Genomic DNA, 27,623 nt, shown 5'->3' on the forward strand with positions numbered 1-27,623 from the left:
ACCATCACTCCTGTGTTCTAATGCTACATTGTGTTAGCTAATGGTGTTGAAAGGCTAATTGATGATTAGAAAACTCTTGTGCAGTTATGTTAACACATGAATAAAAGTGAGTTTTCATGGAAAACATGAAATTGTCTGGGTGACCCCATACGTTTGAACGGTAGTGTATACATAGTCCTTTTAGTTTTAAGTCGTTTTGCATCATATTGTGAATGACAGACATTGATTTCTTTTAGTTTAGGCTGTATAGTTTTGTTTTTTTTTTTTTTTTAATATAGTTTTGGCTATAAACCCTCTTAAACCTATCGCTCTTTATTTTAACATCTATTCCAGGTGCTCAGACTTTTTTCTGTCTGTTGGTTTCATTTGTCCTTGTCACATCCTGGCTGCTCGAAATGTTGATTTAAAAAAAATACATTAGAGGCTCTGCAGTTTCTGTCATGAAAAGAAGTCTTATCACGCATGTGGTGAAAAATGACGTTTTCTTTGAGTGGACTGTGTGTGACGCAACACCAAGTTGCTAAGCAGAAAGAAAACAGGCAAACATCTATCTGGCAAATTAGCCTGTTGTCTGTAATCACTATTTACTCAAAGCCTTATCTCAGTTCCCGCTGTTTTTCTAATGATGTCATCAGCCTAAATAGGAGTACTTGGTTCCACTGCAGGGCTGGAAACTTTTCACTTCTAAGTCCTGAGCTGGATATTAATCCTGCGTACTGCGTACAGGCCACTTTGTATTAATAAAGGCAAATCCTTGGAGAGGAAACTGCTGAACTCACACCAGTGAAGTCACTTCTAGCCTTTAGTGGGACTCCAGTGTACTTTGTGGTACAGAAGCACGTTTTAGTCCCAGATCATTTGTTCCTGGACTTGTACATAAAAGAGTGTCTTCACCAGCGGAGTGTTTTTGAAGAGACAAAGTGACCTTTAGTGAAGAAATATTATCCTGCAACTGACCCCTCAACTTGGAGACCAGACACACTTTAATTCGATTCAGCAGTTCAGCCGACCGGCTTTCACCGTCTAACAGAAGTCAGTAGAAGTTTGGGGAAACATAAATAATGCAGCTGATCTCTACAGCATCTGTCCCATCAGCTTTTATTCCACCATGCGAGGAAGCGGCTCTTAAATACAGAGATCCATACATCTTGAAAGAGCCTTACATCGCAGAACTAGATTGTAAAGCGTTGCACGTAACAGTTTCATGGCTGTCAGTGTTAAAGCACCTTACCACCCAGTCTGCAGCCTGATCTACCTCCACAACAACCCACTGCTTCCCCCCGACGGATCCTGACCACCACCGTGGCTCATTAATGTGTCATGGAAAAAAACGGCTGCGCTTGGCGATTTGGTGGCTCTGGGTGCTGAAGTGGATATCTTAACTTTACGAGATTGTTTCTGGCTTTGTCGCAAATATGTTTTTTCCTTTCCCTCTTTAAGCTAACATAAACACCTTCAGGAAAAATAAAAAAGAGAAGGAAACATCCCGCCGAGCCTCGGAGGGAATCACAGCAGCAGCATTACAGCCTCACTGAGGGCTTCCCTCGCTTTAAACTGGAAACTGTGGCTCAGCCGCTGCTTGAAGCCGGGTTACACGTTCCATATGTGGCTTCCTCACCGGCGATTAGGTCATGTATGTCCAGAGCCATATATCTACATCTGTGTTAATGGTGGACCCCGACGCCCTCATGTGTGAGCAGAATTTGAAAGGATGAAGCTGACTGATGCGGAGCTCGGACTGTATTTAAAGTCTAAAGTGATCCGTCCCCAGAGCGCCATCAGAACGTGTGAAATATGTAGCTCTGATATTTATTAACTTCCTGTGGTAATGTGGGGAACAGAGTGGCATGTTACAGAAACTCCTTTCTAGTTAGGATATAAATTAAACTATACTCCAGAAACGATGAATGCACATTATAGAAAGTTGAAACTCAACAAGTGGTTTCTTCTTTAAACATAGCTGCTGTTTTATGCAGTGAAAAACTTAATTTCAATGAAAATTAATACAATATACTGATTGGAACAAGCACAGTCTAAAAGAAAATGCAGAATTAGTTTTCTTTTGTAAACTATTGTCATGTTCATACACATAATGTAAAGTATTTTTGCCTCGCTTTAAACTTGAATAATGAATTGTAGTTGAATAATGATTTAAACTTCACATGTTCCGTGGTGGCAGATGCCTAACGGCTCTACTTTTTCTTGGATTTTAGCCATTCCGAGTCCGACTCCACACAATGTTTGACTGTCTCCCACTTTATTTCAGATAATTTTTGTGCCAAATTTAGCTGAATTCTGTTTAAAAATGTACATACACACAGTTATTACACCCTAGGAATTTAAATTTGACATTAAAAAATGCTCTCCACATTTAAATTCATGTCTTCTGTGTTTGTTTTAAAGTTTTGATCCTCAAACATTTCGTTTAGAGTAACTGCACAAAGCTAAAAAAAAGAAGAAACTCCATAAAACACACACCAGAAAGTTAGTGTGAGAAAAGAACACGAGCATGGACTGATGCTGCCTTGAACATCTGCATGTCTCACAACTCTGTTAAAAAATTTCCCTCCCTGAGTATGAAGCTGGTTTTCCTACCTGAGCCACAGACTTTTCCTGCTTTCATGATGTGTCGGCGCACAGCGGCTCTCCGTCTCTGTTAGCAGCAGTAATGTTCATTCCTGCTCTCAGACCAAACAATAAGGGATGTGCTCGCTGCCTATGGACCATTACATCATCAACATCTCCTTATATGGAGCTTTGCATTGCAGGAGGGGGTGTGTCCGCCGCTATGCGCTCATGTCTGCTGAAGTTGAGGCCAAGAGGAGCCTTTTTCTGACGTGTGAAATATCAGAGCCGCAGAGGCACGAGGTGAAGACAGACGGCGAGTTCGAGTTTCATTATTTCCTCCTGGCTCTCGTCAACTTAACATTTACTCAGCCAAGGAAGGAGGAAAAGAGAATCGACTTGAGGAGTTAATAAGAGATTGTTGGATGAGTGTTAAAGAACAAGACAGGACGTGTAATAACCCTTAGCTCTAAGACATTTAGACTCTTTGGGGGTTTGTTGCCGATGAAAATCATTTCTCTAGCTACTAGCCGGTTCTTCTTGCGGGGGAATGCTAACACAGATAACACACTGTTTATTGAAACTCAAGGTAAAGAATCTAAAGTTGTGGCTTCTCTCTGAGCTGTGTTTAGTGAACAGGAAGAGATTTGTTCTTTCAACAAATTATGTCCCTTAAATTATTAAGTAAGGTTCAAAAGTATTATTTGCAAATGCACAGTTCCAATTAGACTACTATTGCACAGGCTGATATAATTATTTACTCCTTTTAACATTCTGGTAAATACATTTATCTCACTGTCAGCCAGAAAGTACATAAGACTGATGCTGCTCTCAGATCTGTTCATTGATATGAAGCTGAAACAGGAGATGGCTCAGGTGGAAGACTGGAAACTGTCAAAAACATCTGTCTACCAGCACCCGGGCCTATCAGCATTATCTGAGCTTAATATTAGCTTGAATATTTAGAATCTTTTCCATTCACCTGTACGAAAACAGCTGGATGAAGCGAGTACAAAAATGGCTCAGTGGCAATTCAAGCAGCTGTTTGTCAGTGGGCATCTTTTGGCGTAAACATACTTGATTCATTTGCAAAGTTAAACACGACAGCATCACCATTTTGGTTTTGAGGCTAAATGACAAAGGAGCTCAAGGAGGTAATTTATTGGATTTGCAGGCAAAAGGTGGATTTGTGTATATACACTACCATTGAAAAGTTTGGGGTCACCCAGACAATTTCATGTTTTCCATGAAAAGTCACACTTTTATTCATGTGTTAACGTAATTGCACAGAGTTTTCTAATCATCAATGAGCCTTTCAACACCATTAGCTAACACAATGTAGTATTAGAACACAGGAGTGATGGTTGCTGGAAATGTTCCTCTTTACCTCTATGGAGATATTCCATTAAAAATCATCTGTTTCCAGTTAGAATAGTCATTTACCACATTAATGTCTAGACTGTATTTCTGATTCATTTAATGTTATGTTCATTGAAATAACTGCTTTTCTTTCAAAAATAAGGACATTTCTAAGTGACCCCAAACTTTTGAATGGTAGTGTAAATATTAAAAATATATGGAGGACCTTTATCTCACATGTTCCTTGAACTTCCTGGAAAAAAAAATGACAACTGACATATTTGTCTTGAGACTGGCAGAATAGATCATTCAAACTGTGCAAAAGTATTGTTTTCTCAAGGAAACTATGAGGAAATTCGCATGAAGGTCTTGGACTGCATAACAGCAAAAATCAAGAAAAACTGTGAAAAACCTGTAATATTCCAGCAATTGGGGCACAAAAAAATAACTAAACTAAAAGTCACACAAATGCAGTAATTTTCCATAATTAAAGCTAATTTTCCAACAATTTTTTCCAGCCACCTTTCTAAGCTTAATTTTAGATCATGCGATTTTGTGCTTTTAATGGTTAATAATGGATATTTGCATGTATGGAAACAATGAAATTATCCTTCATAATAACAATAATTTCTATATATAATGGCATATATATCTTTAAAAAACTGTGTTTTGACATCTTACCAATACTTTTAGATATTATACACTGATGAAAACACATTCAATATTTAATGTGAAAATCTGTTCATTTAGAAGACAGAATTTTTGTAAAATTACAGAGCTCACACTATATACCAATGTCAGTAATAAACCTAAATTTAACAGTTTCTTCCATTAAATAACAAGGAAATACTTGTGAAATTGGGATGAATTTGTGAATGTATTTTAAGTCTTTTAATGTAAAAAGAAAGAAAAAATTATTGTAATTCTATTGTTACTTAGTTGAAGGGTTTTAATGATATTTACATTAGGTATGTAAATTCACATGCCATTCTTGCAGTAGAAGGATTTTCATGCTGCATTTTTATCACAGCTAAAGCCGAAACACATTCCTCTTTATCAGTGGCACATTGTTCATATCACAATGCTGCAGTCTTTACCTTCATTATCAGATCGTTCTCACCAAGTCACAAGCTAAATCCATATCGATGAAGCTTCTGTGTCAGATAGAGGTCGTTTCTTAGCTGTCAGGGTTTTCATTTTCTGAGGAAAATGTGTTTATTCACACAACGGCACAGGAACATATGCGCAGGTGACATAAGTGTTTCCAGACAACAACAGCAGGACGTCATGTTGGTGTGCGGCGACAACACACGACACGCAGTAAGAACACAAATTAGTAACGTGTACGTAGCAGTTTGTAAAACACGAGGTATTTTTTTGAGTCCGTGCTTCAGGCTGCAGGTCTAAGTGATTCCAGCAGTGAAAGTCTTCCTGTCTCCTGCTCACTAAACACAACATGTCATGGCTTCACAATGGCTGAGGTCACTGCTGCTGGATGTTACGAGCTCTGCCAACCAGGCGAAGGGAAGCAGATGGCGACACAGGCGGGACGAGTATGTAAAAATCAGTCTGTAAAATACAACCATGTCGGTTGGGTCAACACATCATCCCTTCCTGAACACTACTAATCTTCATTAAGTGCTGCCTTTAAAGCACAGAATTACACATCAAGTTCAATGTAATGACAGGAAACATGTTCCAACAGTCCACAAGCAACTGTCTTCACCAGCTTCTGGACAACTTTAAACCCAGAAATCCCCCGTCTTAGGCCAGCGAGTGTCCTCCAGTGAGGACTTTGTTTGGTGCGGCCACTGATACAACAAATGGCAGCGTATACATTCAGATGGAGCAACGTTTGTGAGTCAGGCACAACTCGCAAATTCCTTTAAAGAAGTAAACTGAAAACATATGGCCCAACGACGTATGAAAAACTAAAAAATCTGTAATTAATTACCGTGTTTTCAGCTAATTGGAGGAGGCTGTTGTTGGTGGACAATGAATGAGGCCGGTCTGGTGGTAGCCAAAAACAGCATTTCTGTTCCATGAGCTAAATTAGATTTTGTTTGCGGTCTTAAACGTATTATTTAATACAGAGAGCAGAGCATTGGGTAGAGTTTACTTAAAGCTCCATGTGGTGATTGTCAGATAGCTGAAGGCCAGAGGATGAAGGAACCAGAAGAGCCTTTTTCCTGAAGCACTTTAAAATCTTTAAAGCCCCATTTTACTATCCTGCCTCGAAGCCATGGGAGCTGGTGCTACAAGATTGATTTCAATTCAGACTCCAATATTTCACAATCTGCAGCCTCAGTGTCACCGAGTCCAACGACTGTCCACACAGCTCCAAACTATGATGAATTCCACTTCGGTGTTCTTTCCCATTTCACTGCAACAAACAGTTTGTTCTGGGAACAAACAATTCGGTCATCCAAAATTAGATTCTATTTCTGGTTCTGTTCGTATTGGGAGCCCGGAGTACTGTACACTTGAAACAGATGTGGAGGATCAAACACACAGACATGTTAGCTGTGACAAAGCGTGGCGATGAAGACGTGTTGTGCAATGTCTTTGGAATGGCTCTGGCGCTGATGATACGCAGAAGAATGTCGAGGTTTGGGATTTGGTTTGGATGAGCAACGTGAGCTGGTCGGTATTCCGTCTTGAAATTCCTAGTGTGTACAAACGACAAACACGAGTCGTTGGCAGCAGTTTGTGATTGAAGAAATTCATCAACTGCTGTTGAAACTGTGACCTCCACATGGTTCGGATGAAACAGTGATTCTGTCCCTCAACACGAAACATCATCATAACAGCAGTGGTGTAGTTTTACTGTTTATCTAACAAATGCCGAGCAGGAGATGAAAAATAAGCCCCTATTTTTGGAGTTTGGAGAGAAAGTCATGCATCTGGTCGCAGTGGAGGAATGTAACTCCACTACATTTACTCAAGTAGCACACCTAAGGCACTTTGCACTTCTACTTTACTACATCTGGCAGAGAAATATTGTACTTTTGACTTTACCTGACAGTTTCAGTTACAAACCAAATTCACAAGGAACATAAAATATTATGATTTAATAATAGGCTTGTACCAATACAGCCAAAATAACAGTCATTGAATGAGTTAGTTGACTGACAGAATGAGTTTGTTAATCATTTTTCAGTTCCAGCTTCATACATGTGAAGTTTTGTTGCTTTTTTACAGTACTTTAATACTTTTCATGTATTTTGCAGAGCATGACTGATATATTGGTTAGTCGATATTGTCTGCCACTATTGAGCTGTAAAGGATATTTCTGTTGTCCAATACACCAGCATGAATTGCTGTTTTGATATTTGTGATGGGATTTCTCACTATTTTCAGAATTTTTATTGATTAGTTGATTAATGGGGGGAATTATTAGAAGATTAGTCAATAATGAAAAGAATCATGAAGTGCAGTTTTTTACAAAAATGTTCCAAATTATCTATTCCTCAACCAACAACAACAATGAAACCCTTCTCCTTAAAATCATTGAAATTAATGTAATGATAGAGAAGTTAGATTGTACACGTTCCAAGTACTTTCTTGGTAGTGCTTACATACTTGTACTTAGGGTATATTTTGAATGTTGAACTTTAATTTGTATCAGAATTATTTTTCTGTGTAGTGTTAGTATGTTGCGCACAGACAGACAAACATACAGCGATCGTCACATAACGCCTCCTTCCATGGCGAAGTAACAACTCCTAATGAACACAAATCAGCAGGGGTTGGAGATGTAGATTATTTAGTATTTGCTGATTTCTGTGAAAATTGCTTAAAATTTGAGCTGCATTTGGTTGTAAACTCTACTGGATCTTCTCACCAAGTGGAAATATTGGGTCTAAACAACTGCAAAGACTCAACTTTGAAGCATTTATGAGCCTGATATCGCTGATTTAGTTTGTGTTAGCTTGTAGGTGCCTGCATTTGCTGGTTGACACCTGATGAGACATGAGTCCGACAATCCATCAGCAGTCAGGTTTTCTTGTTCCAGAGCTGCAGGAGTGAATGAATGTCTGCCTGACATACATTTACAGGTGTTGTATTTTTGCCCTGCAGCAATAAGTGTGAGCTGAGGGTCTGAGCGACTGTCTGCTTACAACAGACACTCAGTCACCTTCTCCTCTGCGTTTATTCTGTGGTTTCTGTCCTGGTCCGGACTCGTCTGACACACACATTTGTAGAGTCCACAGCCCGATCACCTGACATGCATACCTGACATCATGGCTTTAATCAGATCCATGTGTCTGGAATCTGTTTTCATCCACTCGGACTTTGTCTCCCTGTTCCTCTTTGGGTTCGTTCTTCATCTTTCTCTCGTCTGCTTACTTGTTTTTGTCCATCATCTCTGTTTTTTCTGTTTATCTTCTGTTTTTGATTTCAATCTGGGCCTCAGTGTGAGCTCCGCTGTTAAACTGTTGACTGCCAGGCTAAAATATCTCATGTGGACATTTGCTGGCCTTTTATGGCCAAATTCAGGTTTTACAGCTGTTCTCTGGCTCAGGACCTTTTGTTCGTTGTTGTGATCACATAATGTGAAGTCCAAATAATTGGAATTGCATATTAGAGGTCGTGTTCTGCCTCTTTAACCTGTCCTCTCTCGCTTCTTGAGGACTTCATTGCTTTTCATGCAGGTTTGGCACTTTTTCCGCTGCAGTATCTTCAGTTATTTCAGTCTGTAAACTGGTTCACACACATTAAAGACTTGGTGGCATTTAGTCTACATGTAATCATGTGTTCTGGGGTCTGTTTCTTTACTGGAAAGTGATGGTGGTGAATAACTTTGACCTTCCACTTTTATTTGAACTCAGAGAGGTTTGTACCACAAAACAGGTCTTCTACTCTTTGAAAAACAAAATAAACTTAGATTGTATTGATTTATTTTACTTCATCAAGCAATTTCCACTCAAAAACCTTCTCCATTGTCTTCCACTGAAGTTAGATCTAGTCTCTACCATTTAACATTTAATTTTTTAAAGCTACTGTAGCAATAAAACACACCCATTTTGTCCATTTTTTTTAGTATTGGCAAATCAGGTTCTATAAAACTAACCAAATCCTCATTGGGAGGCTGGACAAGTTTTGGGTATTTCAGTCAAACAGGAGACTTCCACACAGACAAGGGTTCATGAACCAATTTCTTCAAGTTGGACACTTACTGTTGCTCTTTGGTTAACTTTAATCCCTGAAGCTACTTTCTTAGGTTCAGGAGGAAGGTCATAGCGTGGTTGAAATGCCGCCTTTTGTTAACCACAGAGAGAAGGAAAACTTCTCCTTCATGTTCATCCACAGTGACACCAGCCGCCACATCTAATAAGTGATTCACAGCCTGAAAACCCTGATGACACCAGCAGAGAACAGACCCTGAGGCGTCTGTATGTGAACAGTGGGGATGTTTCAGCTCTAGCCGTTTAGTAGAATATCTAACTAAAGGAAAATCCAAACATATGTGTTCTCTTCTGTTGGGTCAGCGTCTCTGTGCCTGTCTCCATAAGTCTTGTTTACTGTTACATAACCGGGAATTCACCTTCTTCTTCTTCTTCTCACCTTTTGTGTAGTCAGAAAACTTTGAACAACTTCTCTTCAAGTACAACCTCATTCTTTCACCATTTAAGTCTCCATCGGTTGAATATCTGAGGCAAACTGTATGAGGTTGGTGAAAATACAACGCAGCCAATTTTTCTTAGTTCCTGACAGAATAATCTGTTGTTTTTTCTTTTCCAGCTCCAGTGATAGGAACAAATAGTTCCCTTATACCCCAGTGCATAACGAAAGAAACACGTCATCCGCCACGCGGTGATATAAGATTATGGGCAGGAATCAATCATGCAGCTTCAGATTAAAGGGCTGAGAGGATGTAATTTACAGACTAACAGCAGTTCTCGCCCGACAAAGGATTGCACTCGTAGTGAGAAATTAAGAACGGTGTGTTTTAGGGAGTCGACGGCCAGGCGTGTGTCTGCTGCCCTCAGTTGGTGCAGCTGATAATCATTAGCCCTCCAGCACTCTGGACTTTGATGTAAATCACAAACACTGAAGGAGGATGTTGTGATCGTTGTTTGCTCAGACGAGGCAGATTTCAAAGCCATTACATGTACAGAAAGCTAGAACCTGGTCCCAGCTGGTTTTCCATATGGATCTTAGCCTACAGATGTGGTTGCAGAGGGTCTATTTTAGGCGGAGAATCACTAGTTGCAGGAAATATTCTACAGGTGATCCTGTTTTTGTTCAGTGTGTATTTAATTTGTTGCCAAATTAGCTGAGAATCTCTACTCTTACAGGAAAGTCATTTGACCTTTAGGGCAAGACTCCTGCTGTTAACCGAGTGCAAAAAGGCTTCACACCCAACTCTAACAATGCCAACAGCTAAACAATAGAACACAGATCTTGTAACTTGGCAGCAGTTTCACAGAAAGAAATGGAAGTGATACACGCATGCGGTCGCTAATCTGTCCAGCTGTCAGGTGAGCCCAGTGGATCTGCCTCCAGACACTCTTTGATGGTTTCCTGATGGATTAACACTGATCTCAAATAGTCCGTGGAGGCCGACAAGAGCTGCTCTCTAGTCATAAAGCCTGAAATGTTCCCTGTCATCTTTCCCCACCTATGTGCTTCTACACCCACCTGTTAATCTCTTCATTCCAGCCATAAAAAACTGGATTTGCATGTTGGCCTCACAAGTTTTCTGTCCCACCCAGATCCCACATGGGTAATTAATGAGGAGGGGGAAGCTGCTACTTCACTCACACACTACCTGAGTAATCTCCTAATGTTTGCCTTCCCAGGGGCAACATCTACATCCAGCCTTGTGTCTATGCTAATCCACCCAAAACAAAGGTTGTGTTTAAGCAGTTAAAGATAACTGCACTTCATGGCTGAGGCTATATTTAAGAGGGAGCTCACAGGTCTAAATGCTGCTTCAACCTGCAGAAATTACAGTGTCACCAGCAGCCAGTGGAGCAGGGCTTCATGGAAATACGTTGCAGTAAACTACGGCTATTTTCTCTAAGCTAATAGAAGCAGAGTTTTCCGTTTTGGTCACACACAGTACAAACAAACTTGTGTTGACCAGGAGGCCTACAGCAGAGGAAAAGAAGGAATTCACCAGTCTGCCATCAATGCTGTGCAGCCAACTCCTCCTTAGATCCTCATTTACTCATTCTCGGACTAACAAACACTGTTCAGCATCTTTAAACACAGGAAATGGATTTCCTAATCTGGTCATCCTTTCACAACTCCATCAGCTGGAAAAAACTCAGTCCTCTGTGAAATACTGATGCAGTGTCATCACTTTGCTGTTTCAACATTGGTCAGAGTGAAAGGACTCGTCCAAACGCCGTTGTACTTCAGTATCAGTTGGAGTCAGAGAGCATAGATGAGCTGCAAAGCACCAAATTGGACGGGAAACGTCACTATAGGTGAGGGTTGAATGTAGACCATACAATGCTGATGCTGTCCTCAAATGTCTTTGCATCTCATTCTTCTGGGGCAACAACTCGTCCTGAGCAATGCACCAGTTTGTCCCAGCCACTTTGCACTCAGTTGCAAACTGCCCCAGAACATGGTGGTTCGATGATGCTAACAGAACCACATCATCTGCAGAAAGTGAAGAGTCTGAGGTTCCGAAATCCTCTTCAACCCAGTCCAGCACTCACTGGAAACATGTTTAACCTTGGACAGTTCAGTATGAACATAGTTGTGTAAGGACCCAACAGCATGCCTTAATGCCCTCAGTAACCTGTACTCCTGCAGGAATTTCCACCTTGAGCAAAGAAAGACTTGTGCCAACTGCAGATCCTCACACAATCAAGCGCTGTAACTGAGTCCGTTAGTATAATCAGAAAGGAATGTAGTCTGTCAAAGGTGAAGTGCTTCCACTGCAGAGAATAACTGTTAGATCTCCATTAGAACTAAACAGGTCTCTGCGTTGTAGTTACAAACATCAGGAATGTTGTTAAGAAGTTTCTTTCTGCCATCATTTTTCTTCCTTCCTCCTGTTAGTTCTGTCTTCGTTTCACCATCTCTGTCTGTCCATCTGTCCTCCTTTCTGTCTGCAGTCGACACACCCTGACAGACTGAATCCTCCAGATGTCCTCATCCGTCATGTATCTGAACCTCTCATAAGGCTTTGGCTCGCTTCGCTTCCAGAGTAGAGCAAGACCTCACATGACACACTTCATTTTTCAGGAATAATGGCTCACATGTGAGGGGATTAGAGAGATTAGAATTAAATGGCAGGTCATCTGTTACATTTCCTGGGGAAATGTTATCAGATTACAGCAAATAAAGACGTAGGTCATCCGTGATATATTATAATGTATGTGTGACGAAAATGTAACAACTTGTCAAGCCAAAACAAAGAAAAAAACTCTTGGAAATGTCTTCAGGAACCTAAAAGAGAAATCCAGCTGCTCTTATACTGAAACTCCTCCAACCTCAGCAGAACGAAATCTGCAAGAACTTCTGATACTGAAATGACTAAATAGTTTCTTTCTTTTTGGTTTTTTTTTTTATAACAGTGCCTTCAAAACATCTCTTGTGACTTGTCTGCCATCTTTGTTTCTACTTCAGAATCTGTAGGTTGCAGGTCTCCATGCATCGGCTTTGTTCCAGGGATGCTTCATTGGGTTAAGATTTGGGGAATTTGGAGGCCAAGTCAACATCTTGGGCTCTTGGCCATGTTCCTCGAGTCATTCCTATGTATTTTATGCTCAGAGAGGCTGTTGCCATGGGGCTGTGCTTGGTCTCTACAAGGTTCAGGTCTCAAGAAAATCCACACAGAGGCCAGGATGTAAGGTTTCCCACAAGATGGTCAGTGTTAATCACGTCACCTGTTGGTGGTTTAATATTGTGGCTGGTCAGTATATTACCATTCCTTCTCTACAGTTGCTGTTTGACGTCCGTCTTTCTTCACTATCTACACCATGTAGTTACATATGAGTCAATCCCACATGTAGTGCTGCAACCTTCATCACTGAACAGCATTACTGTGTTAAAACAAAGTCTGTATTTGTCTTTCTTTTCTATTAAATGTGTCTCTTTAATAAAAGAGCTTTGTGCTGAGTACTGAGAGGCCAGTCAGGTGGCTCATCAGACAAAAAAAAGTATTTAAAACTGCAAGAGCCATGTTTGTGAGGGAGTTAATTCAGGCATCAGTAAGTCTACTTTTAGTAAAAGATCTATGAGTTTGTAGGTTTATCAGACACCAAAACACTGCACTCTTTTTTTTGAGACTGAGTGAAATATGGCAATATTCAACTTCAAGATTGCACAAAGCTGAGCTGGACTTGGATCCATGAAACTTGGGCCAAATGGTTCAGGTTGGTACCACCCATGTGAGATAAAATGCCATGAACAGCTGAGGCGCTTCAACTCTCATTCATTTCCATTTCCTGTCTGTCTTTCTGAATTAAGGCAACATGCCAAAACAAAAAAAAAAACTTGCACATGTTTTAAGACATAGTGTACTGAGGGGAAGCTACATTTGATGGACTTGCAGTGAGACAACAGTGGTGTTCAATGAGACTTTTCCTGTATTGTGACACTTCAGCTCTTCCAACGCTCTCCTTTTCATGGTTTAATGGAGGTATTCTTCTTCTTTCCTCTCCTCTCCCTCTTTTCAGCATTTTCATCTGAACCTCCAGCTCTGGATCCTCCCACTCGCTGCTCACCTCTGTGTTCAACAGGAATGTAAATGATAGTCACTGGAGATGCGGGGCGTGACACTGGAATTTACTTAAGCGACTTTCTGCGGTGATGGACTCTGAGCTTGTATTTGTGTGACTGTGTGCTGAGCTGATGTCACTCCGGTGGTTTGGGATTCTCTCTATTGTCTGCTCACTTCCTGACCCAGCTTTCATTATCCCAATGTCTTGGCAACTCCCCTCCAATTGTCTCTGAATTAAAGTGAGCAGAAGCAGACTGGAGCTGCCACGTCATGGCTTCAGCTTTTTGTGGCTTCTTCTCCACTAGTTGTACTTGGCCGTGCATCGTCTTTTGTCTCCTGTGTGTCATTTAGAAACTGCACAAATGATTGTCACAGGGGGAATATGTCTGATTTAATTAAGGTGGTGACTGCTGCATACAGCTTGTAGAATTACTGGCTGCCTGAGGTTAAACATCTTACAGTGATTACAATCTTGAACTCCTTATCACGATGCAGCAAAAACACTACTTTCTGCCATGTGTTTTGAATTTTTTGTGTTTTAATGAGTCAAAATAGAATTAATCTCAACGCTGTTTCACTCCTGTACAATGGTGTTAATCCTCTAAACAACAAGCAGTTTGTTTATTTGCTTCTGTCATAGTTTTGTTCAGCCTTGGTAGTTTGCATCTTCACATTGCAGCTGGAAGATCCTGGCCTTCCCGGGATCTTTCTGTATGGAGTTTGCATGTTCTGTCTGTGCATGTAGGGGCTTTTTCTGGGTACTCCGGCTTCCTCCCACAGTCCACAGACATGCTGAAGTTAATTGGTAACTCTACATTGTCCGTAGGTGTGAATGTAAGTCAGCTAGGATAGACTCCAGCCCCACCGTGACCCGAATGTGGATTAGGACAGAACAACCACAGCTAGAAGTACAATGAACTCAAATATGTCTTTTAAGGTGTAGAAATTTGAAGATTGAATGCTGAGGTGTATTGAAGCTGTTTTGGTGGCACACAGAGGCCAAACACCTTACTGAGACACTTTGTGATGGTTTTTCCTTTAATCTGTCACCTGCGGGTTTGTTGTTTTTGCATTGAACATCACTAAAAACTGTCTGTAGGTCTTCAGTGAAGCTAGTTTATAGAGGTGTGACATACACCAGTCTGTAGATGTCGACTCCTAATTGTGCCATATTGCATACATTGTTTAGAGAAGCGCATCCAAAAACTGTTTTATCCTCTTTTGAATAGTAAAAACATGCACAAGAGTCTGCTGCATCATAAAACACTGTAGGAGAACTGTAGTCGACAGAGCTGTTCCAGATGTGATTAATTGGTAATTAGTGTAAAAATCTTAAAGTTTGCCTCTAGAAATCTGTAAATAAATCCATCTAAGCATGCTCTTTGGGTCACCTGTTATTGTGCAACCTAGTTTAAACAGGTCGGAGTTTTAATGCTGACCTTGTCCCTACAATCTGAAGCCTCTTGGAGACAAAAAGGGGCATGTAGAGGAAGTGTGGTACCGAGCAGCTTTGGTGCGTTCGGGTCTCTTGGCTGCATTAGGAAACACTCATAACAACGATGAAGTGCACCTGAGGGATGTCGAGGGGCTTTCTGAGAGGCTCGGATCAGCAGCGGTATTAACGAACAGCCCAAACGCTGGATTTTCACCGTCTCTATTCGGGGTGACGTCAGCGTCTGCAGAGACACGACAGTCTCACCTCAGTGACTGAACACAACAGATGGCTCGCATCTGGAGGGATTCCAGGAGGCATTTTAGCACTGAGGGTTATGAGCTTTAGCTTTGTCCACGGGCTCCCAGTGATGATGAGGATTGATGGTGATTTTCTTTTCTTTTAGTGCAATTAGCTCTGGCAGGGTGCCTGGTCTTGAGAGGTTTTACAAGATATTTTAAAAATGTGAGGACATCTGTTGGCGTAGCTGCATGATCTTTACATACACTTCAGTCCTTGTTTTGTCTTTTAACATTTTTCTAGCGTCATTAGTAACTTTTATGAAGAAGTATCTCTTTCCTCATAATGGCTTTCAGTTCAATAAAGCAAACCCAAACAGCTGCTATAACCCTGTAGACCCTGAGCAGTTTCTGCGCTTTGTGCTCATTTTCCTCAGTGTTGTTAATTTTTCACTGCGATATAAAGTTCTGCAGCTCCATGGAAGCAAGAATCATGAAGAAGAGAGAACACAGAAATGCCTTCTGTCAGCATAGCAAAGTTATAATACAGTAAATAATCAAATAAGTACCGTAGAATTTCTTTGATTATTTATTTTACTAAAAAGAAGTGGAGTCATTATGTGTAGCATTTTTTGAAGAAGATGGTTTTTACAGTGCTGGAAACAATAGTGACTATACATACAAGAGATACACTGCCTGTCCAAAAAAAAAGTCATCACTTGGATTTAACTAAACAAATAGGTAAGAGCCTTCTGTTGAGTAATTCCTGCAGTGATGAATATGGTTCAGCTGCAACAACTTGTTTAACCCTAGCTGATGCGGTGAAGAGCTTCTCATTTCTTTTTCTACCATGTCAAAAGACCTATCCTGTGGTCGGGGAAAGGGCCACAGAAGGGTCAAATTATTGGCCTGCGTCAAGCAAAGAAAACAACTAAGGAGATGTTGGAAACTACTAAAATCGGGTTAACAACCGTCCAGATGATTAAAACCTGAAGGATAGTTGTGAACCATCATCTTTGAGGAACAAATGTGGTCGGAATAAACTCTTAGATGATCGTAGGAAATCAACAGTAGAGCTCACAGCTATGTTTAATAGTGAAAGTAAGAGCATTTCCACACGCACAATGCAAAGGGAACTCAAGGGATTGGGACTAAACAGCTGTAAGAAAACCACTGATCAGCAATGGAAGGAGGTCATGTGGTCTGATGAGTCCAGTAGGGCTAGACCCGAATAGCCTAATATTTGGTCATGACGGTGGTATCGGAATATTTATTTTGAGATCCGGATATTCGAATTAATGCAACTCTGGACAGAAATAAATGCTGGGACATTGCAGAAGCGTATCAAAATGATGCCACGGCGAATGTGTGTCGTTCTCAGAGCTAAAGGCAGTCGGATGAAATGTCAGTGTGTGCGATATTGTTGTGGGTTTTTTTTTGGACGGTCAGTGTATTTTAACTTTACATTCTTTCTGTTTTATGCTAACACAGCCTGCAGTTCAGCTGAAAAGTCAGTGATTTTGTGTCACATGACTGTTGGTCTCAACTGAGTCACTAATGGCTTCACAGATGCTCAGAGAAATGCAGAATTTTAGTTTTTGACACAGTCTTGTTTATGCAAACTCCTTATTTTTGGTGAATTTTTGAATGAGACTTTGAATAAATTGATGAAATATTATGATTCAAGTTTAGTTTACTCGGCAGGTGATTAGTTGACTTTTTCTTTTCATTTATCCAATCCCATCTTTAGTTTAACTAATTAGCTGTTCGATGAGTGTGTAAGACACATGGCAGGTAAAGCTGAAAAATCTTCCTTCGAGCTTATTTTGTTCATGTTTTTTTAGTAGAGGATTGTTAAGGGTTTTCAAATGGCACTTATCTTCTGCACTGCTTTACTTTTCAACGTAACACAAATAACTACAAGCACACCTGGGAAATTGTTAATGCTGCTTCAGTCGAATAGTTGAGGTTTGAACTCCCAAAAGATGCAGAAAGGAACCTTATCAGCACTTGGTGAAGCCTCTCATAACATGCCTGCTTTTAAACTTTTAGTCTCCAGAACTCAAAACACAGAACTAACCTCTGTTTTTGGAATATATTTGTTTGTGCCCAAAACAAATGAGCTTTTAATTTGATCCTAAAACTGCATTTAATTTGACCCTTTCAGTCCAGAGAACGGCTTCCACTCAGAATGTAATATTAAAGTTTGGATACAGCGAAAGTTCCCTGTGAAGCTCAGCCAAGTTGGAACAGTGCAGAAAGACTCGCTGCTAAATCAGATTTTTTTATGTTATTTCGGGTTGAGCATAAAACTGACTGTAATATACGGCTTCTCGACATGTGAGCTCATAATTTTCTTTGTTTGAAACGGGAAAAAAAAGGAAGAGTGCACCTCAGGAATGAGCTCATGCTATACTTACATTAAATTAGAGAGATCCAGGCATAGCATTTATTCCAAACCACAGATACCGTTCTTCCTCCTCTGCATGTTTAAACCCTGCAAGAACCCTTCTGAAATTGTTAGATGTTTTGAAACAGATTATAGGTGATCTAGAGAGAAGGTGTACTGATGTTCAGACTGATGGTAAAACTGGACTGAGATAAGAAGTTGTGTGTTTCTGGAGGTGACTGCAGAACAAATGTCAAACATTTTCAGGATCCAGCCTCACTTGTCTCCCTGCTGATATGGATACTTCCTCTTTCTGCCACTTCACTAAACCCCCGAGAGGCTCCCGAAACCTGATCAGCCCTTTAAACCATTTTTCCAACCCGCCCACTCTTCCCCACCTCCACCCTGTCGGCAGGATTGTCTCTGTTTCAAGCCCAAAAAACATTTGTCCTGATATCACTCTGACAAAAAGTCTGATTTCATCTCTCTAATCTTTAAAGGCAAAGAGCACAAGCCGTCTTAAATCCTGCTGCGGCCCCATCAAAGTATTATCCTGCGGACATCTTTATCCTTCAGACAGAGTGCCAGCCGGTTCTGGGTTCCTCACCGGGTCAAACTCAACATCATGACAGGAGAGTTTTGAGTAAAACTAAATTGACTACATGATTTAATCTTGGAAAAACACAGTGTAATTGAGGTTTTGGGCTCGCTTCGGAAAGAAAGGTTTTGCTGTGGAGATGACTGGGAGGAAGAGTGCGGTTCAGAGTTTAAGGTGGATGTTTGTGTTGCTGTTGTGACGCTGTCGACGAGGTTTACTCTGGTCTGTGGTTCCTGAATACGAGCGATAGGAGCCTCTGCTGTATTAATTAGCTTGGCACTGATCTCCTCTCATGCTGTAAAAATGGCCGAATTAGGTTTTCTGTTCGGTCGTGCATCTTATTGAGAGTTAAATTACATTTCTGCAGAGTTTGTGCAGAGTCCTGGTGGGCTTGTAAAAGAGGAAACTGCTGAACGTGCTTTCTCAGCACATTACTCACAGATACACGTGAAGTTTTATTAATTTCCTTGAAATATGTACGAAAACAATCATTTCTATTGAGGGAAAAAGGCGTGTCCGCAAGGACAATGTTTATACTTGTATTCCAGCCCTGCAGCGGAGCAGTGCCAGCTCCTCTGTAGCCTCATGAGCTTACAGGAAAACGTTCTCATCAATCATCTGCAGCACCTTGCATCAGAATCTAAAACCCAGCCGTGGCTCTTATTTCCTGGTTTCTGGGGTTTCTTGTCAGAGCCCAGGATGCACTGGGATAGGGTGGTCCGTCTGACAGCTCACTATTGTTCCCCGCCAAGCAGTGCATCCCCAAAGCTCTAAATGTTGGTTTCCATATCACAGCCCGACACCCGACCACCTCGGTCTCGACAGGTCCGTCTTGAACTCGACATGCAGCCTTGACATTTTTCTTTACGCCCACAATAACCGCAAACACACGTCTTACTTTCTGCCTCTTTATGCTACATGGGGATTTACAACCTGAAACCTGACATCTTTAAATTCCTTCAGGATGATAAATGTTAAAGGTTGTACGATTGCAGGAAAATCCAGCTGCTGCATTCACTGGTAACAGTAGATTTGTTTTTCGGCATCTATCAGACAAACTTTGTCCAGGAAAAGTAAATTGAAGTCTGCGAGCTGTAAACATCCTTAATGAACAGTTAGAACCTTTGAATCGGATGCCTCCTAACACCCTAAGCTATTTTCAATTTTACACAAATCCCATAAAATCCCAGCAGCGGTTGCACAGCAACTCATTCAAGAAAGCAGATAGTTTAATGGATGCCCAACTCTCTTACAGTAGTTTCTCAGGAAGATGCTGCAGAAGTGGGACATAAATAAAACCTGTCATTAATGGGAATGATCAGACTGTGGCGCTGAGTTGTAGATCATGTGTTGCAGCTGCGTTTCAAGCAACAACGGTGGTGTAAATCGGTGACAGGATGCTGCTAGACGCTGCTGTTTACACAGCAAAGTGGTGAGGAACATGGAGATGTGGCCAAAGTTTCCATGTTGTAATGAAGTGGGAGAGAGGGATCTCCAAACACAGTCCCATAGGTGGAGCGGAGCTAAACTGAAGCTTCCTCCCACCAGCTGAAACAGGATATGAGGTCATGAGATGTGCTGAGATGAGTTTCCTTAATGGGCTCATCTGCCAGCATCACAGTCATTTTAAATCAAGTTTTAACTTTAGTCAGACTCTGTATCTAAAGCTGGATTTAGCTTAAAGACCTTGTTTTCTGTTAGCACTAATTAATAAATGTTTATGACACTATAATAGTAGTAGATGTCGTTGCGAGCACATAAGGATTTTTTTTTAAATACATGTAATTGTTCATATATATATGTATACAAACAGTTATTACTCCGCCAAGGAACACAGTGTAGTTATGTGACGATTTGCGTTGGTTTGTCTGTCTGTCTGTCTGTTGACAACATTACTCAAAAACGTACTAACAGATTTGGATGAAATTTTCAGGGAAGGTCAGAAATGACACGAGGAACAAGTGATTAGATTTTGGCAGTGATGCTAATTATAGTCTGGATCCACGGATTTGTTAAAGATTTCCGTATCATTGCAAGATAGCAGCATGGCGTCACTGTAACTATGACTACAAGTGAACGCTACGTCAGCTGCCTGCTGACGATCACATGATTGTGATCCTACTACAAATCCACCACTGTGGACTTAACGGGACTTATCCGTTGGAAATGACACAAGGAACATTGATTAAATTGTGGGGGTGTTTCTGAGTTTTCTGAATTTCTTTGATTATTTACAACAGATGCTACCAATGATGAAAAAAATTGTGATTCTACATCCTACAGATGTTTTAATGCTTACATTTTAATGAAAGTTCCAGAATTTCTGTCTTGTAACCAACTGTTGGTTGCAGCTGACTCTTTGTTTTTCACAGAATCTTTTTAGTACAAATGCCGTATTTTTGGTGAATTTGTAAATAATGTGTATAATACAGCGAGTCTGATAAAATATCATGATTTTAAGCTCGGAATTGGTTAACTTTCCCATCAGAAAAGCTCATCACACATTTCAAGGACAACTGGTGAGGTGAAAACCCTACAGTCCTTTTGGTTTTTATGTTCTCTGACTTTGATTAATGGTGTAATTTTAGTGATTTATTGAAATATAAGATGTCTTTTAAACTTGACAGCAGGTTTCAGAGTTAGGAGTTAAGCATATATGATAGACATTGTGTCATATTAATCATTCATCATCATTATATTTACTTTTAAATATCCATGGTTGTGTAAAAATTCAACTTTTTTGACCGAAGCTCCTCACTGCATCAGCAAGAGTTAAACAAGTTGTTGCAGCTGAAACTCATTCATCACTGCAGTCATTATCCATTGGAAGATTCTTACCTATTTGCTCAGTTAAATCCAGGTGGTGACTTTTTTTTTTTTTTTTTTTTGACAGGCAGCGTCTGTTGTCTAGGATTTCTGTCTATCGGTCGTTCATTAACCGTTTATAGAAGGACTGAGGTGTTCTAACAGTTGACAGAAGCATTAATAAAGACTTCATTAAGCGTTTACAGTTGAGTTTAATGAAGCGCAGCAGTGACCCGCCCTCATTAGACAGAAAAGGTGAAAAATGTCTGTTTGTACAATCCATTGTGACCACGTCCAACGAGCTCATTCACCACACTGAGACATTTGACTTGGCACATCCAGGCAGCCTCTTTCCTCCATATTTCAATCACTATCTGGACGCTGACTTGGCCGCCAGCTCAAGCTCAGACTCATTGTTCAGCTACCAGGACATAAAGGCCAGGTTTGCTGCTGTCGCTTCCTCTCAGCCCGGCAGGACAGGAGGGAGAAATGGCTTCCTCTTGCCATGCTTTGCCGAGCTATAACTCAGGAAGGTGTCTGCTAGAACAAATGAGAGGGGAAAGTAAATCAGAGAGCTCAACCCTAAAAGTAACCATGTTGGGTTTGCTCAGTGTTCTGTAGACTTTCTCTGTTGCACTTTGAGTCTGGCCATCATTGGCTGTTTCCGGCGCTGCAGAGGCCGAGCACGGTTCACGGCAAGTGTAGAAATGTCATGCTAAGTCTACATTAGCTGCATTTTTCCTCCTTGACCCCCGTCCCTCCACCCTCGGTGCTATTTCCTTTCACAAATAGAAGATTAGCTCATACATCACTCCTACAGATTCCCAGTCGCCGTAATCATTCGTCAAGCTCCGTTCCGTCGACTACTCGGTTGTTTCTGCTCTTTTCTTTTTTTTTAAACCTGATGAATGAGCTGTGGAAGTTCTCTAATAACATTCAGGCTCAGTTAATGTTATCGAAAAACTCTTTAATTCATTTAGTGAAACTCATAGGTCATCACAGAGCACTATGTCACCCTCTGCTCACTGAATAAATTGATCGAAATGCGACCTTTAAGTCGACACTATTGAGTCTGTTAACCCAATTCAGCCTCATGTGGACCTGAGTTATTTAACGTCAGGTTTTACCCTTTCACTGGTCTGGCCCACTTGAGGTCAAATTAGGCTGAATGTGGCCCCTGAACTAAAATGAGTGTGACACCCCTGCTTTAAAAGGTTTACAGTTTGGCAAAAATACTGGTTCCAAAAGCACTTTTTCACAGTGTTAATGCAGAAAAGCCCTCTGAATTTCTGCAAGAAGCTGATGTTAAGGCTCCACCATGCTCATTTTACAAAACAAAACGGTAACAGATTGAGAAAAAGTGGCTGCTTTTTATTTCACATTGTGGTCTGTTGAGCAGCTCTTGAACCCACTCGGATCTGTCACCTGTGCTGCTGCAGAAAAATAGTGTACGACGTGTAGCTGCTATTTTAGGCTCCATCCTTCTTTTAAAACAAGTCTAAAAAAGGTTGGAAAAGTACAAGCATCAGGCTGGAGTCCTTGTGGTCGGTGAGGTCTAATCGCTGCATTCTGTCAGGGAGATGTAATCCCATTACGCCATGCAGTGACGAATCACTGGGCCTAATTACACCCAGTTTACAGATGCAGTAATATTCTATCAGCCTCGCACTCTTTAAGGTATGAAAATCCATTTTCATACAGTCTCTTCTGAGGTCGCTGGATTCTGTCTTCTGGCTCCTTTTGATGCAGCAGTTCCTGCACATCTGCAGTGCAGAGACTAAAGCGTGTGGACTAAATTCAGCATTCTCTGTTCATTTTATTTTCGGATAACCCAGCTGCAAGAACAACAGCTACACTTGTTCATCAGAAACTGTCAGCAGCCACTGCTTTGTTCACAGCCAAACCAAACACGAGCCTTCACAGCTACTTCGGTCTATTGTGTTGTTTATATAGAAGAAAATAGGCCTAAATGCTCACTGATCTGCACTCTGTGCTGAACCAGAACACAGATCCACTGAGCAAACTGAGGAAAACAGAATTATCTCGATAAATCCTCCTGAGACTGTCCGTGTGCTGCAGTTTGTAGATGAAGTTGCGTCTTTGGGTTTAGGCCAGAGAAAAGGAGTGTATAAGGTTTGTCTTAACACCGTCAGCCTTGTTATGGTCCGTTCAGACGGATGATTCTGAGGTCGAGGATGCTGTGGTGCAATCAGGACGTTATCTGGCCCAAGTAGAAAGGGAGTGTTGACTGAGCAGCTCCGTTAGGTCAGTAGACGCTCAGTTTTTCCTCCGATGTGGGAGCGAAGCAGTGACCAGCATCTAGGTCAGGGGTGTCAAACTCATTTTAGTTCAGGGGCCACATTCAGCCCAGTTTGATCTCAAGTGGGCAGGACCAGTAAAATCAGAGCATAATAGCCTATAAATTACCACAACTCTAAAATTCTCCTTCGTTTTAGTGCAAATTCTGAAAATTTTCACATTTAAGGAATTATCTTTTTACCAAACATTATGAACAACCTGAAATTTCTTAAGAAAAATAAGTAAAATTTCAACAATGTTATGGCTCAGTTTGTCATTTACACATTACAACTTACAGATCAAAGAGTGTCTACAAAGGCACAAAACATTTAGTCATCTGGAACTGAATGATGTACTGTTTTACTTTGTGATCGAATCAACGAAGTCAGACAAAACAAGACCAAAAACAACAAAACGAGAGAAAATATTACAAAAATGAAACGGTAAATGACAAAAATGAGACAAAAAAGTTAAAAACAGAACAAAAAATGGACAAATGACAAAAATGAGACAAAAATGTACACAAATGACACAAGACAAAACATGACAGAAACAAGAAACAACACAAGACAAAAAACAAAACTATAATGATACACAAAACAATGAAAAAAAACAATAAAAATGAGAAACGAAATGACAAAAGTCAGACAAAACAAGAAAAAAACAGCAAAAACAACACAACATACAACAAAAATTAGATACAAAATGACAAAAGAACAATGAACAATCTAGTATTTTACTTTATGATCAAAACAACTTGTCAAGGTCTAGAAATTATTTTAAATGTATAGTTTTACAAATTTACAATCTGCAGTTCATGTCTTCTCTGTAATTTTTACACTTTACAAAGTCGTCCCACGGGCCGGATTGTTCCCTCTGGCGGCCGGTTTTGACTCGCAGGCCGCACATTTGACACTGTTGGTCTAGGTACACAAATAAAGGTGGAGCAAGACAATAAACGCAGCAGAAAGTAGATTCATCTGTCTTGTAAATCCTATTCATGTTTGTAGATCGCAGTCCACATGTAAACCTCTCTTCCCTGCCATCTCTTCAAGCATCTGCTTGGTTCTGGTCACAATATTTCAGCACTGGATGCAACAGAAGTTATTTACTGCTCTGTAAGTGTCCCAGTAGTTCTAGAAGATCTGCCGAGGTCATCTTGTACAATAAAATATAATAAAATAATAACTAAATAAGAATTCAGCAGCACACTAAAATTAAACACATACACACACATTGATGTATTAAGATATATAAGAAGAATTTTAGTGTAGCAGCTGGCCAAAAAAATAAATAAAAACGTAGTAGTCTTGCAGCTTGGGCACCAAAAAATGGAAAATCACAATTTCATAAAATGTTTTCCAGACTTCGAATGCATTTTCTCGTGTTAAATTTTGCATTTTTATTGTTTAATGTAGCATATGTACATGTGTAAAATCAATGAAATTACCTTTAGTTACCACATTAATTCAACATTTTGTATTACATTTTTAAAAATATATAGACAGTGTAGATAAAAATGATCCAACATTCTTGTATGGACGCCTAAACTGTTAAGTCCAGACTTTTTTCTTTCACATTTTGGCAGCACTTGGACACTGGATTTAGTTCCTACATGCATTCAGTATTTCGTCGACTAAACCTGAAGACATTCCATGAAGGTTTTACTGCTGAAGTGCTCGGCTTCAGCGATGTCCTGACGTATTTGGAGACAAGGCCGAGTGTGTTTCTGAAACCTTTACTGTACCTGGCTGCAGGTCCGGTGTGTGTTTAGAGGGTGTTTCTGAATGTGTCGTATCTGTGCGATCCTGACCTCGACATGCGCGGGTTTGCTTCAAAGCACCGATCTGAAGTCGGTTTGAGTGAATTGCTTTCCTTCCCTTAAAAGGAAATGTTTGACACAGCTTCAAAAACAGCTTCACAGAGATGTTTACTCTCCTGTGGCAACATTTAATTTCATAAGGTGGAATGTTTCATAGTTACAGATGATTTGTAAACATCTCCAGCCCCATATCTCAGATTCTCACCCGTCAGAGCAGGGCTGGAGCTTGGCCGGGAACAGGAATGTATATAAAACGTGGTGAGCTGAAGTATTTTGGGAGGATTACAGGTGTGCAGAGGCTTCGCTCAGTGCTGCAGCTGACGAATGAGGACTGATAAAATGTTAACGATGCAGAGGTGAGGACAGATCCTGCTCATGCATGCACAGGAAGACGTGTACGTACAACTTCCTAAAACATGCTGTCATTTGTACAGAACGCCGTTATAACCTGGATTCTCTTCTCTTTTTTTTTCTCCTGCAAAAGTTCACAACCTGCCTCTGAGGTGAACTCGCAGAGGCAGGAACAGAGATCATTATTTAACCCGAAAAAATCCCAGATCATAAAAAAAATCCAAAACACTGTGTTCCCTTTGAAGGAGCAGGGCAGGTCTGGATAATAAGCATCTTGGCGATGATGAGGGCATCGCTCAAGAATGTTCTCAATCTGATCCACATGAGTGATGTCACCAGTTAAGTCAGCCAGATGCCTGAACGTATATCATAGGAGGTCATGTGGTGTCGCGTTCGCTGCTACCGACCTCCTATCTGCTCTGAGGAAGCGGCCGATCATCTGCTTTAGTGCCGGTAAATTACGTCAACGCATTTTAGTTTCACATCGTGCAAGCTGCTTCCTGTCACACAGCTTTGTTTATTCCCAATAAACCATGTGAGAACAGTGACTAATAAAATACACCGCGGAGGTTTTTATGGGAAAGTACACACATTTTTATTTGTGTTAGTCATGATCTGATTTCAGTTTCAGATCAGTTATTATCGCAGCAGGAGGCACAGTTTTTAAATAACCACTATTTTGGCCAATTTGGTCTCCACAGATAGAACATTCAACTAAAGTGCAAGAAGTGTAGTTTTATTTTGAAAGAAATGTTGTTTTATTTTGAAACATTTCTCAACTACAGTGTTGTTGGAAAGATTTCCAGTCTGAGGAGGTGTGAAGATGCAGACTTAAGTCAACACAGGACTTTTCCAGATAGCATTTTTAGTTTGAAAAAACATTCTGAGAAAGTTCTACGATGTTCTGGAGATGTTTACAGCGGGAATGTTTCTTTTAATTCCCACAAAGTTCTCTAAAGACGCTTTAAATATGTTCTTAAAACATTTTATGGATGTTGCATTGAGAACGTCCTTCCTGTGTTATTCCTTCGACAAGGAACATGACACTGGTTTGTCTGTTTGTCTGCCTGTGAGCACATTACTCAAAAACAGACTAATGGATTTAGATGAAATTATCAGCAAAACAAAAGGCCCGTGGAGGCGAAACTGCCAGCAGCCGGCGCATATCTGAGCTGAAGTCATGTTAAAGTAACATCTGTGGTTGGTTATGATGCCGCTCTGCTCTCACACCCCTGCTGCTGTTCCGCCATGAGCTCATCACTCAGACCACCACTGCATCAGCTAACCAGAGGAACCGTTCAGCCCCTTGTTTTAGGGTAGGTGCTGGTCTAACCCAGGGGTGTCAAACATGCGGCCTGCGGGCCAAAACCGGCCCTCCAGAGGGTCCAATCTGGCCCTCAAAGTGTAAAAATTACAGAGAAGACATTAAGTGCAGATTGTAAATTTATAAAACTATAAATTTAAGATGATTTCTGGAACATGACAAGTTGTTTTGATAAAGTAAATTACTAGTGCTCATTGTTCTTTTCTCATTTTGTGTCTCATTTTTGTAATATTTTGTCTTGTTTTTGTCGTTTTTAGTCTAACTTTTGTCGTTTGTCTCATGTTTTTGTCATTTGGTGTTTCCTTTTTACTCCGCTTGTGTTTTTTGTCTTATTTTTGTCATTTTGTGTTTTGTTTTATTTGTTGTTTTGTCTATCGTTTGTCGTTTTGTGGGTTTTTTGTCTCGCTTGTGTTGTTAGTCTATTTTTTTGTTGTTTTGTTTCTTGCTTTTGTTACTTTTTGTCTCGTTTGTATCATTTGTGTAATTTTTTTGTCTCGTTTTTGTCATTTGTCCATGTTTTGTGGCTTTGTAACTTTCTTGGTCTAATTTTTTGTCTCTTTTTTGTTTTGTTTCGTGTCATTTGTCACTTTTTTTGTCATTTTGTTTCTCTTTTTTGTCATTATGTGTCTCATTTTTGTAATTATTTGATCTTGTTTTTGTTGTTTTCTGTCTTTTTTTTGTCTGACTTTTGTCGCTTGATCATAAAGTAAAATATTATATAGATACCATTACCATTCAGCCCCCTGTTTTGGG

The 27,623-nt window shown here is 40.4% G+C and overlaps 2 protein-coding genes across 9 annotated transcripts in view; one reads left to right on the top strand and one right to left on the bottom strand.

The window, feature by feature from the left end:
* The window catches only part of LOC111565638 (epithelial cell-transforming sequence 2 oncogene-like), a 92,259-nt gene that overhangs the window by 24,073 nt on the left and 40,563 nt on the right, over nucleotides 1–27,623 (top strand). Inside the window, exon 22 of one of the 7 annotated variants that reach the window (XM_055008679.1) lies at nucleotides 13,569–14,990. The exons of the other annotated variants lie outside the window; for them this stretch is intronic. The gene's annotated coding sequence lies outside the window, so the exon portion shown is untranslated. Of the gene's footprint in view, nucleotides 1–13,568; nucleotides 14,991–27,623 lie in introns of those variants that run through there. 7 annotated transcript variants of the gene reach the window in all.
* Nucleotides 1–27,623, bottom strand: part of filip1l (filamin A interacting protein 1-like) — a 74,050-nt gene that overhangs the window by 12,441 nt on the left and 33,986 nt on the right. Inside the window, exon 1 of one of the 2 annotated variants that reach the window (XM_023265830.3) lies at nucleotides 2,596–2,731. The exons of the other annotated variant lie outside the window; for it this stretch is intronic. The gene's annotated coding sequence lies outside the window, so the exon portion shown is untranslated. Of the gene's footprint in view, nucleotides 1–2,595; nucleotides 2,732–27,623 lie in introns of those variants that run through there. 2 annotated transcript variants of the gene reach the window in all.

This window comes from Amphiprion ocellaris, chromosome 24, assembly GCF_022539595.1.
Source record: "Amphiprion ocellaris isolate individual 3 ecotype Okinawa chromosome 24, ASM2253959v1, whole genome shotgun sequence".
In the NCBI taxonomy this organism is placed as follows: domain Eukaryota; kingdom Metazoa; phylum Chordata; class Actinopteri; family Pomacentridae; genus Amphiprion; species Amphiprion ocellaris.